Source organism: Elephas maximus, chromosome 3, assembly GCF_024166365.1.
Source record: "Elephas maximus indicus isolate mEleMax1 chromosome 3, mEleMax1 primary haplotype, whole genome shotgun sequence".
Taxonomy (NCBI): Eukaryota; Metazoa; Chordata; class Mammalia; order Proboscidea; family Elephantidae; genus Elephas; species Elephas maximus.
The window spans coordinates 153,993,336-154,006,381 of NC_064821.1; the positions used below are offsets into that span (position 1 = coordinate 153,993,336).

The 13,046-nt window shown below is 43.6% G+C and overlaps 1 non-coding gene across 1 annotated transcript; it reads left to right on the forward strand.

Annotated features, from left to right (window-relative positions):
• The first annotated feature begins 9,044 nt into the window (after positions 1–9,044).
• On the forward strand, positions 9,045–9,207 carry LOC126074204 (U1 spliceosomal RNA). Its single transcript, XR_007517004.1, has one exon. It is a non-coding gene; the product is annotated as a U1 spliceosomal RNA (small nuclear RNA).
• Positions 9,208–13,046: the final 3,839 nt, after the last annotated feature.

Consider the following 13,046-nt stretch of genomic DNA (forward strand, 5'->3'; position numbering starts at 1 on the left):
GATGTATTTCTATTCCTGTCATCATAACCAGAGTCCCTGGGTGGCACTGTAGAAGAAAGGCCTAGCAATCTACTTTTGAAAAATCAGCCATTGAAAATGCTATAGAGTACCATACTACTTTGACCCACATGGGGTCACCATGAGTCGAAACAGGCTCCATGGAAACTGGTTTATGCTTTTATTATTATTTTCATTATTTGTTTTATTGTTATCACCACTGCACAGATGAATACATTCAGACCCAGAGAAGATTAGTGATTTGCCGGAGGGTCTGGCTTCAGAGCCCTTGCCTTCCACCGCCACACTCAGATTTCATTCCCTTTTGCTGGTCCTCTCCCCGTTAGCCTCTCTTCTTTACATCTTCTTCATCCCCTAACAACCCAGGGTGGTTATATGTCAGGAACTCAATGACCCTCAGAAGTCAATAAAGAAAAGAATAGGAGGAGAAAGAGGGAGAAGCAGGAGAAGGTAGGAGGAGGATAGAAGGAGTCCACAAAACCATTTGAGTTTCTCCAGGGAGACTCCACCAGGCTCCTGCAAAGATGACATGGCTCTGGCCCCCATTCTAATTGACAGTCTGATCCAGGGAGATCCCTGGATGGGCCTTCCAGGAGAAGGAAATAAGATCATTTGGTCTTCGAGGGGCAGGTGGGGCCTCCTGAGAGGTCTTTCCCAGACTGAGACCCAGACTCAAGATTTTCTGCAGAACGTATGAAGAGCCAATGAATCCCACCGCAGCCAGGACCTTACCCTGCCCCTATCCTTTTGTCCGGTCCATGCACTCCTCAGCTGAGTACTAAATATATATTTTAAATGTTCCCTTTAAATACATTCACTTTCTTTTTCTCGCATCATCTGACTTTTCAATTCTGCTGGCTACCACCAATGAAAGCAGATATCAGTGCCTTAAGCAGAAGGTAAGTGGGAAAAGAAACAGCAGAGTATCGAAATTATGGTACTACAGCAAAGCCCCACAACTCCGCCACTGCTATCATCTTTAATCCCCATGGACTCTTCAAGGCACATCACAGGTTTTCTCTTTTGCATTCAATACTCCCAAGAAGTGTTCATATCTGTCTTGTGTCCAAGACGGAAGCAACAGCCGAGGAGGTGGAGTTGCTTGAGCCCATGGAGGCAGCCTGGTAAATATGTCGATGAGACAATGCAGCAGCAGCTGTTTGGGGTCTGGGCTTCAAAGCACTGTGGTTGGCCAGGCTGTGAGTTCCAGTTGGGGCTAGGGCTTTAATATTTTCGCAGAGAACGATTTGCAAGAATGGTGGTGGGTGGATCTGTTGGCGGAATTGAATAAGGTTCTTGCCTCTCACTGGTCAAGAATGAACAGGTAAGGCACGCAGAATTTTCCACACGCGGAAAGCTTTATTGAAGAGGCTTGCAAGCGGGCAAGAGGAGGGCCTAAGCAATGCATACCCCCGTCTGAGAACAAAAGACTTGCCTGGATTTTTAAAAGTTCTTAGATGGGAAAAGATTCATGTTTATTCATAGGCATGGGGGGGGATATGTTAACAATGGTGCATGCACAGCAGCTTTCTAAGCTGGCTCCTGTCCTGGAGGCCTCTGGGATTCGTAACAGGACTTATTATGGGGTATTGCACCTGCTCAGTCTTTTGCTCCCCGAGTTCTGTTCCCTAGCTGTTGCTGCAGCCCCTCACTGCCCCTGGTTGGAAGTCACACAGCAGTCACAGGTGGATGTTCTGCGCATGTCCCTGGGGCTGGTTTTCTCCAGCTGCTTCTGAAAGACAACTTTAAAGAAGTTTGCAGGCTATTTTCTGATACCCTGCCCCACTGTTCCACGGAATGACTTTGTTTCTGTGCCCTGGCCCATTTCCTGTTTTTGTTTGCAGATTTGGGGACCCCCTTTTTTTTTTTTCTGTTCCCTGTCTTACTCCCCCCGAGAGACTTCAAACCAATAAATCTTTATGGGAATGTGGATGGAGGTCTCTGCTTCTGTAATTTCTTCGTGCTGGACTGGGGCATTGTTCTTGCCTGAGTAGAAGTCTCTCACTACCTGATGTAAGTTAGTGCGCAGTATCGGGACTCATTCTTGGGGAATCAATTGGTAGCCTTGCATGACTAGGAGCTTGGCCTGAAAGTGTAATCTGGCAGATATGAACTTTACCAAAAGCTTAAACAGGACTATTCTCCCGGTCAAGGCTCCAGACACTACGGTGGCTACCCCCATGGCAAGGAGCGTCACTGGTACTGGCCTTTTCTGGTGCAAGCTCTAACTGATGCCCTGGGTAAAAAAAAAAAAAAAAAAAAAAATTTTTTTTTTTTTTTTTTGCCAATCCTCTCCTGGCTACCTACTCTGATGCTGGAAGAAATGAGGGCCATTAATTGTGATGTCTCTGCTATCTTTGCAGCAGCTTTAGCAGCCAAATCAGCCTTATGATTCCCGACTGCTTCTAGGGAGTTGTTTTTCTGGTGTCCCTTGCAATGAATTACTGCTAACTCTTTAGGCTCATCTTTAGGCTCATGAACTGCTTCTAGCAGTTCTAGGTTTAACTCTTTATATTTTATAGGGGAATTTTGAGCTGTTGTGAAGCATGAGGTCTGTAAATTTTGCCTTTTCTTAACTGGAGGGCACACACCAGGGCAGTTAGCTCAGCTTTTTATGCTGATATTCCTGGTGGTGAAGCTCTTGGCTCAATAACAGCAGTTTGGCTGACAATTGCATAACCTGCTTTACGGATGCCTTGTTCGACAAAGCGGCTCACATCCGTATACTACTCAACCTCTGGGTTTTCTAGGAGTTTTTCTTGGAGGTCCAGATAATTAGGGTAGACCTCATTAACTACTTCTATTGGCACACCTTTAACTCTGGGGTATCTAGGAGGAGGGCCTAAAAAGGGTAGAAGCCAAGTAATTGCAGGGAGTGCTTCACACATTGCCCACCAAATATCTTGGCCTCCCCCTCTGTTGTTTTTCAATCTCATACTGTTTTTTTTCTTTACATTCTCTGGCCCTCTTCACAGGACAGGGGAAAAGTAAAGTTCCTTACCTTAGGCTTTCCATCAACCCCAATGACTGTACGGCCATGACTGGAGTGTGGGCCTAGATTTTGGGTTAAAACGGAGAAGGCAGCTTTCATGTCTAGCAAAATTTCAGCCTCCTAACCCAAGGCTCTGCTGCAGTAATAGCGATGGTCTTCTGGCTGGGAGTTGAGAGGATCTCTGGGCCTCGTCAATAGGCCACTCTTCTCCTCCAAGAGGGACACTGTGAACCTGCCTGGACTGTCCTCTGGGAGAAGTCAACTGGGCACCCTGTTTTAGGATGCTCAGGCCACTCTGCCTTCCAAAGGCCTCTCTTTTCTGCAATACCCACACCAGTCAGGGTCTATACTCACCGGCCAATGAGGAAATTCTCATGGAGGCCTTGGTCTTCAGGATCCTGTAGGGTTACTTGGAGGTGGGCCCTGAAATGCTGCTGCCAACAATTGGACCTTTTCTTCATTTTATTCTCTGCTGCCAGGTCCCCATTGTCAAAGACCTTAAAGACTTTCTCAACCAGTCATGAGAGTGGAGTCTGGGGTCCTGCCTCTCTATTTTGCAGCTTCCTTCTAATATCTGCTGCAGACTGAGTCATAGCTAGCAAAGTCTTTCCTTCCGGGTTCTCAGGGTCAGTGTTCCTAAAAGCCTGGTGAGGAAGACTGCTGGGTTCTCCTCTGCTGTCTGGGTAATTTTTTTTCACCCTATCATAATTGACAGGCTTGGCTACACACTTCTGAATCCCACCTGTGACACGTGTAACTAAATGTCTGGCTCTTTCCTTACCATCCCCATTGTAACCCCAATTTGGCTTGCATCAGGGACTGCTTCTCCTCTTGGTCTGAAAATAACATGAGTTGGTTGTGGGCAGTTAGCATCGTCTGCTTGTTCTCTAGCCTTAGCCAGGATCTTAGTCTTCTCATTCATACTACAACAGTGAGTTAAGATGACCATCACATTTCCCCAGGTCAAATTAAAATTTAAGCTGTGTTTCATGAACTCATCCTTTAACCTCTCAGAGTCTTTTGACACACTCCCTAACTTTTCTTTGCACTGGCTTAAGTCTGAGACTGAAAATGGCGCATGAACCCAGGTTGTGCCTCTAGGAAAGATTTCTCTAATTCAAACATACTATAAATAGGAATTTAAGTTATCAGCCATACCCTGAGTGTTAGACCAATCGGCTTTTTTCTGACTCTCGTTTTACAGTGGGTAACAAATTTAACATTACCTTTCTAATATTTACTATGAATATTTAAAGATAATCTTAAAGTTCTCAAAGTGTACTGTTCACACATTTATCGGGAATCTAAACAAGATATTGTCCACGTTAATTCAATATCAGTTGGAAAGGGCTCACTTAAACTAGCATAAATGGATATATGACATAAAAACATATCTAGAAGGAACATACAAAATTTGTCTAGAGAAAACAGAAAATACAGAAAAACTTATATGTGACAACCAAGTTTTCATTAGACAATTCATGATTAGCAAGATAATACTGGATGGGCTTCTCCTGTTGGAGGTTTGCAGTTAATCCATCCAAAACATACTAAGTGTTCTCCCTGAGGGCAAGCTGCCCCTCCTTGGTTCCATTATTAACAGTCATGGATCACTTACTTAGAAGCAGAAGTGGAATCTAAGACAAAATGGAGTCTGAGCCACGAGGTCACTCTCCTCTTAAGACAGGGATCAAAGGCCCTGAGATAGGAGGGTGCCTGTTTGAGAAATAGCGAAGAGACTGCTGTGGTTAGAGGAGAAGCAAGTAAAAGAGAAATAGACTTACCATCAGGGAGGTAATAGGGGGTTGAGTGTGGAACCTAGAGACTTAGTAAGACAAGGAATAGAGGGACCCCCAAATCTGCAAGCAAAGTAACAAGAAATGGGCCAGGGCACAGAAACAAAGCCACTCCCTAGAACAAAGGGGCAGAGTATCTACAAATAGCCCACAAATGTCTTTAAAGTTGCCTTTCAGAAGCAGCTGGAGAAAACCAGGCCCAGGGACATGTGCAGAACATCCACCTGTGACTGCTGTGTGACCTTCCACCAGGGGCAGTGAGGGGCCAGAGCCCCAGCTGAAGAATCGAACCTGGGGAGTGAGAGACTGCTCAGGCACGACACCCCATAAGTCCTGCTATGAATCCCAGAGGCCTCCAGGACAGGAGCCATCTTGGAAGGCTGCTGTGCTCGCACCTTAGTTAACATATCCCCACCTGTGTCTATGAATAAACATGAATCTTTTCCCACCCCAGAACTTTTAAAAACTCAGGCAAGTCTTTTGTTCTGTGCGATGAAGGTACGCATTGCTGTAGGCCCTCCTTGTCTCTGCTTGCAAGCCTCTTCAATAAAGCTTCGCTTGTGTGGAAAACTCTGCGTGCCTTACCTGCTCATTCTTGATCAGTGAGAGGCAAGAACCTTATTCCAGTAACAGTCTGAGAACCTGATTTCTTTAAGTTACCTAATTTTCTGTATAGCAAGAGGGTGAGAGTTTGATTACAAACATTAGACAGGTATTTTATACAACATTGTCTGGAAGACTGATTAAACCGATTACTGATTTACTCTAAACATAGCTTGCTGAAAGTGAAGAGGACTTAAACCACTTACTACCGAAGATCAAAGACCGCAGCCTTCAGTATGGATTGCACCTCAACATAAAGAAAACAAAAATCCTCACAACTGGACCAATGAGCAATATCATGATAAACGGAGAAAAGATTGAAGTTGTCAGCCATGGAAGCAGCAGTCAAGAAATTAAAAGACTCATTACATTGGGTAAATCTGCTGCAAAGGACTGCTTTAAAGTGTTGAAGAGCAAAGATGTCACCCTGAAGACTAAGGTGCGCCTGACCCAAGCCATGGTATTTTCAATTGCATCATATGCGTTTGAAAGCTGGGCAATGAATAAGGAAGACCGAAGAAGAATTGACGCCTTTGAATTGTGGTGTTGGTGAGAATATTGAATATACCATGGACTGCCAAAAGAACAAACAAATCTGTCTTAGAAGAAATACAACCAAAATGCTCCTTAGAGGCAAGGATGGAGAGACTGTATCTTACATATTTTGGACATGTTGTCAGGAGGGATCAGTCTCTGGAGAAGGACATCATCCTTGGCAGAGTACAGGGTCAGCAGAAAAGAGGAAGACCCTGAACCAGGTGGATTGACACAGTGGCTGCAAAAATGAGCTCAAACATAACAACGATTGTAAGGGTGGCTTAGGACCGGGCAGTGTTTCGTTCTGTTGTGCATAGGGTTGCTATGATTCAGAATCGATTCGAGGGCACCTAAAAACAACAACATAACTCTATTTACTGATCTTTGGAGTCAGTTTCTCAAAATAGACTGAATTCTTTAAAAAAAAAAAAAAAGAAACGCGTAATGCCCAGAGGAAAATAGTCTTGCTGGTTTATCTGGACAATTGTTTGCCTCAAAGTTGCTTCAGGAAACAGTTTTTTTCTCAAAGCTCTAGGCATAAAAGGACACCCAAAGGTTATGGCCTGTGTAGGTTGCCCAACTTCCATGAAAGCCAGAAATCTGGATTCTAGGAGAATTACATACAACTCTCTCATGGTTCCCTCCTTAGGATCATGATTTCGTTATAGAATCTTTTGATCAAAAATGTTCGATGAATTGGGCACTGTCTGGTTTTTAAGATCTCAGGCACCATACAGCAAATCAGGAGGTAAGATAGAAACACTAACAATAGGCCAATTGTTTGAAGTAATCAATGAAACCATGACTCTACAGTCTTTGAACCAAGAAAACAAATCTCATGAGGTGTTTGCTTATGCATAAACAGCATCAATAACTGCTTTTCATATGCTTCAGCAGCAATTACATTGTGCAAAACTTCAGATTGGATATTAATATAAATACAGCAACATTTATCTATTAAGGCACGAACTATTCTTTGAAAGAACTAATAGGAAATCTAATTGCTAGTCTAATTTGTAAAATCATAGCTCAAATTTCAGACACTTTTCCGGTTATGATATTTATAACTTTAAGTTTGTCAACAGGAACTTCGAATTCAAGAGTTACAATATCTAAACCCACTAGTTAGATAATTTAGGAGAATATGGTTTCATATCTCCAGAAACTAGGACCTTAAAGCACTTTTTTATTTCCAGAAAGACCTTAAAACATCAGCAATATTCCCACATAAAACCCATAGTATCATTTCATTTACTCAGTCTTAGTAGTTAACTTCTGTTCCATGTGATACTAGGTCAACCGCAGTCTGTGAACCCACCAGCATCTGCATAAGAGTTCTGGAAATCTTGATTGAGTCTAGTCGCAATCCCTTTCATAAGTCCAATATAGTCCATCTTTTTTGTTGAGATATTTTGGTCAAATGTTTTCAGAAAATCAGCAAAGTAAAAACTCACAGGCAGATAACAAAACTTAATATGGTCATGATTAATTTAGAAACATCATTCTTAATGGTGAAAGACCTGATAGAAATCAATTACAAGCACAACACAAAGGCCAAATAAAATCAGTTTAAAAAAAAATTTTAGATAAAAATATTTCCAATAATGACCATCAACCATATTTTAAAGAACTTCATATGTAACACATAATAATCCTGAGACACGACACCATACAGTCAGGAGATACCAAGAACATGCCAGGATTATCAAGCCTGTAAATACCTGAATAGTAATAAAAATAACTTCACAGGTAAGTAAATGTTGTTAATTCTCCAATCAAACTATTGGCTTTAATGATGCTAGATTAAATAAATAAGTAAATAAATTTGCAACCAAGTTAGTAATTAAGAGGATGTAATATTATGCGTTTGTTGTCTAATATCAGGCAAAAACACAAGAGGAAATACTTACACATAAATTTTAATCCAGAGAGAAAGAATCAGGCACTTCTCATGATTTTAACAACACGTTCTATGTAATTTATAACATGTTAAATAAATCTTTTTGGCACTTTTTCTTTATAAAAATTTTGTGGCTTCTCAACTTGTCAGGAGTTTATCATAAGTTACCAAGAAACAAAACTTTAGTTATTTAACCAAAGATCTTAAAATAAAAACCTTAGTTTTTTTTTTTTTTTTTCCTTCCCTAAAGCCATGTGGCTTGGTTTCTGACTCAGGAATCTTATTCTAATGACAGACTGAACCTTTGTCTTTGCAGGAGATTACACAAAGAAGAGACTAACTCTTTAACTCAGTAATCAAAGAAAATTTTGTTATTTTAACAGCAAGAAACCTAATTCTTTGCTTTATATGCTATTCAGCAACAAAGCTCTTAACAATCTCATAAATTAAACTATTAAACTTTAGTCAGACAGATAAAACTTTTGACCATATCAAATAAACTTATTTTTAATAAACCTCTTAAACGTTCTTTGTGGCATACCTCTTATAGTATATCCCTTTAAAATGGCAAAAATGAACTCACTCATTAGTTGACTCAAATATACACATATATGTATCCTTTCTCTTGTGGTATAAAAAAGCAAAAAGTATATAAGCTTCAATTATGATGAATATCTATTAATTTAACGTTAATAAGTTACCTAAAAGGACTAGAAATTATTTTAAGCCTGTATACCATAAAACATAACTAACTGAAATAAAGCTTCTTTTAAATATTCCAAATTTTCATTCAACTTTTACTATTTCTCATATTTTTCCAGTCTAATTTTATCAACTGGCTTTGGAAGTCATAAAGTTTCTGTTTAACTAATTCATTGATATGAATATAAGTCTCTGGCTACTGTAGGAAACATGTCTCCAGGCCATTTCAGGTGTGTCTCATTGTGATTTCTATTTGACCTTGGCAGCTGAAGGCTGGGGGATGAGGAGGCCTGATCTTGCCCTGCCCTTACTTACCTTTTAACTCTTAGCAGAAGGCAAGATTAGCCCATTCTGGTTCATTTACATATGTTTAAATTGATGGAGGCATTCTGAAAGGCTATTTACCTGTTCCCGGTCTTAGATCCAGAAGAGGGTGGTAACCTTGATTGTACAGTACAAACATAGGAGGCTGCACTGTGCCCATAAAAAATGCGTCATACTTAACTAACAGGGGAGATACCATGATCACAAAGGTGGTTTTCCCAGGGTGAGGCTCATGCATTGCACTCAGGTTGTGCTGACCACGGTGATTTCCCCACACACAGGAAACTCAACTGCGTAATTCCTGGTAGTAGAAATTGCGTTAGGGCATTGCCCTGATTTTCCACTTAGACAGACTTTGCTAACCTTGGCTGCCACCCCCAGTAAAGCCACTGTCTCATCCCTTTTTCTTACCCCTAACTCAATTCTCTACTCTTCGCTATGTCTCTCTCTTCTAACTCTTATTTTCGACTTCTTTGGCAGAAGTCCCATCTGTGCTTCTGCTGTCTATTCAAAGACTCTTTACTCTCCCCGAGCCACTCCAGAATCTGCAACTTCATCCACCAGTCTCACATTTGCTAAGGACCCTCTGTTCCCACCTGCAGCTAAGAGACTGACTCTGGCTGTGCATTGGGCCTGCCATCAAGGGTGCTACTGGAGGTGGGGAAGCAGGTTGGGAGGAACACTCTTGTGGGAGAAGCACTCTTGGCTGTGGAGCAGGGAGGGGCCAGTAAGGGGTGGTAGTGAGAAATGAGATTCCAGTATGTAGCCTTCTGGGGTGGATGGGAATCCAGCCGGCGGATGAAAACATACAGGAGCAGCTCTCCCAATATTGATTTTAGCCCTATCTGGGAAATGGTTATGCACCCTCATCTTAACCTTTTCTCATATCGTGAGATATGATATGAGCCCTGGTTCTTGCATTATTATGCGGTGGAAAGATTCTCTCTCCTCCAGGTCTGTGGTAGGTTCCCACCACAGAGAACACAGCTCTTTGCTGGAGGGTGGCCCTGAGTGGGGGCAGGGGTAACTCCTCTAAGCTGGGTGGCTGTGACCAGCAGGAGAAAGGGCATAGTGCATGCCTTGTTGGAAAGCATGGAAGACTTTGCCTTCCCGCTTCCCACTGAGCAGCAAGGCCTCTCTATAGTCTCAAAGTTACCTTTGTGTCCTGAAAGAAAGCCTTATTTCTTGTAGTAACAGAGCTGATATTGCCAAAAACCCAACCCATAATCTTACCGTAAAAAAAAAAAAAGAATGGGTGAATTACAATGCCAGTTGTTTTCCCAAACTTGAGTGGTGTCTGAAGTTAAAATGAGGACACTGATTGGGAAGAACAGGGATCCTGAAATGTGGGATGGGGACACATGGCATATAATTAGGAAGCTGGGGACACCAAGCCCCTCAATTCCATTGAATCACTCCTGCCAGCAGAACCAGCCCTCTTACTCTCCAACCTGAAGAGCTCAGTCCATCTTTATCTGCTTAGCCACCCTCCTCAGTAAAACCATTATACCTTCCATACCCAAATGATGAGATTAGCCCACCTCTGCCTGAAGAGTCTTTGTCTGAGACATCACCTGAGCTGGCACCAGTGGTAGATGCCTTACAAGACATTCCTCAATATTCCCAGGACTCACCCCCACTACCCATTTTTGATTCTAGATCTATAACTAGACTTAAAACCCAGAGAGCCCCAAAAGGTGAAGTGCAAAATGTGACCCAGAAGGAGATATGCTACATTCCAAAAGAACTGTTTGACTCTTCTAATATGCACAAAGAGAAACATGGGGAATATGTGTGGGAATGGCTATTAAGGGTGTGGGATAATAGTGCAAGGAACATAAAGTTGGTTCATTCTGGGTTTATTGATATGTCCCCACTAAGCACAGATTCTTCATTCAGTGTTTCAGCCTGAGATATTAGGAAAAGCTCTAATGTTTTATTTAGTTAGGTCGCTGAAACATAACTTACGTGGTACACTTATTTGACTACACTAAATCAAGTTGAAGCACCAGGCCTACCTTGGTATACTGTAGAAGAAGGTATTCAAAACTTACAGAAATTGGCATGTGAGAGTGGATTTATCAGGTTAGACCCACAGACCCACACATAGAGTGCCCAGAGGACACACTTTTCATAGCAACGGTGAAGGACAAATTAGTGAAGGAAGCCCTGTCATCCTTGAAGACTGCTGTCGTTGCTCTTTTATGTAAGTCAGGTTTGACAGTCGAAACTGCCCTAACTGAATTAAGACAGCTAGCTACAATGAGGCCGATTGGGCCTCATGGTAGTAGGGGCCAAGTGGCAGCACTCAGTTGACAAAGACTAGGTGAGCATGATTATTGTAATGGACAGTGGAGTCAAAGCAGTAATGCGAATAGTCTGACTCAAATGGACTTATGGTGTTGGCTACTTAGTTATAGTGCCCTAGGAGTGAAATAGATGGGAAATCTGCTAAATATTTATTTGACCTGTACAAGCAGAAGAATTCTTGGTCAAGTGAACAGCAGTCTAACTCAGATCACCACAATAGAGAATCACAGCCCCTCAGTCAACTCCCAGCCTTGAGCCAGTTTACAGGCCCACAACCCCTTGCATGAAGGGGAGGCTAGGTCTCCTTGAGGAAGGACCCCACTACATTGCCAAAAATTTATACTGTTTATCTTTCTCCCAGCATTCCCCAAAGGGATCTATGGCCTTTTATGAGAGTGACTGCTCATTGGGGAAAAGGAAATATCAGATATTTCTGGGATTGCTGGATACTGGCTCTGATATTACACTATTTCAAAGTGTCACTGTGGCCTACCAGTCAGGTTGGGGGCATATGAAGGTCAGAATATTGTTGTAGTCTTAGCAGAGGTTTATCTCACAGTGGGTCCATTGGGTTTCTAAACCCATCCTGTAGTGATTTCCCCTGTTCTAGAATGCATATTTGGAATATGCAACTGGCAGAATCCCCCAGATTGGATCCATGAGAAGTGCAGTAAGGGCTTCTATGGTAGGAAAAGCCAAATGGAAGCCATTAGAATTGCCCCTACCTAGGAAAATAGCAAATCAAAAACAATATTGTGACAGGCGGGGCCAAGATGGCGGACTAGGTGGACGCTACCGCGGATCCCTCTTGCAACAAAGACTCGGAAAAACAAGTGAATCGATCACATACACAACAATCTATGAACTCTGAACAACAAACACACACTTAGAGACGGAGAACGAACAAATACGGACAGACAGCGATCGTTTTCAGAACTAAGAGCCAGCATACCAGGCAGGTGACCTTTGGAGCCCGGGCTGGGGCAGAGCCCAGGGGGGCAGACGGCACAGACAAGGGGCGCAGCCCTACCCCCCCGAACCCATCCCGAGAGGGAGTCTAGCTGGTTGGCGCGGGCGGCGTAGCGGCGCAGCCGGCGGGAGAAGCACCCAGGAGGCAGTGACTGATGTTGGAGCAGGGAGAGCAGCGTCCCAGCCGGGGAGCTGTCCCACCGGCAGTTTGGAGGGAAGCGGGCGAGGCGTGAGCGTGGGGATCAGCTATATTTCCCTAAAGCGACCCGGGGGGGGGGCCCAGACTTTCGTGAGGGCCACGCCCACCCAGTTCGCGCGAGCAGAGCTGCGCACCAGAGGGAGAAACCCCTGGGAGGAAGTGACTGGTCTTGGAGCAGGGAGAGCAGTGTCCCAGCCGGGGAGCCATCCCGCTGGGATCTTGGCGAGAGCGGGCAGGGTGTGAGCGCATTTCCCTGAATAGACCCCGGGGGCGGGCCCAGCTGTTCGTGAGGGCCACGCCCACCCAGTTCGCGCGATTGGTGCAGCGCACCAGAGGGAGAAATCCCCAGGAGGAAGTGACTGATCTTGGAGCGGCGAGAGTAGCGTCCCAGCCGGGAGCCGTCCTGCAGGGATTCTGGCGGATGGAGGCAGAGCGCGAATGCAGGGATCAGCTCTATATTCTGTGGTGCTACACGCCTAGCTCTCTGATCCCTCCCCCACCCTCCCCAGGTGGCTCCATTAACATCCGAATACCCTGAGCCAGAAGGAGAATTCAGATAGGGATCTGACTGCATTTTTTTTTTAGCTGATTACCTGGAAAATCTAGTTTCCCAGTGATGGCTCGGAGACAGCAGTCCATATCAAACCACATAAAGAAACAGACCATGACAGCTTCTCCAACCCCCCAAACAAAAGA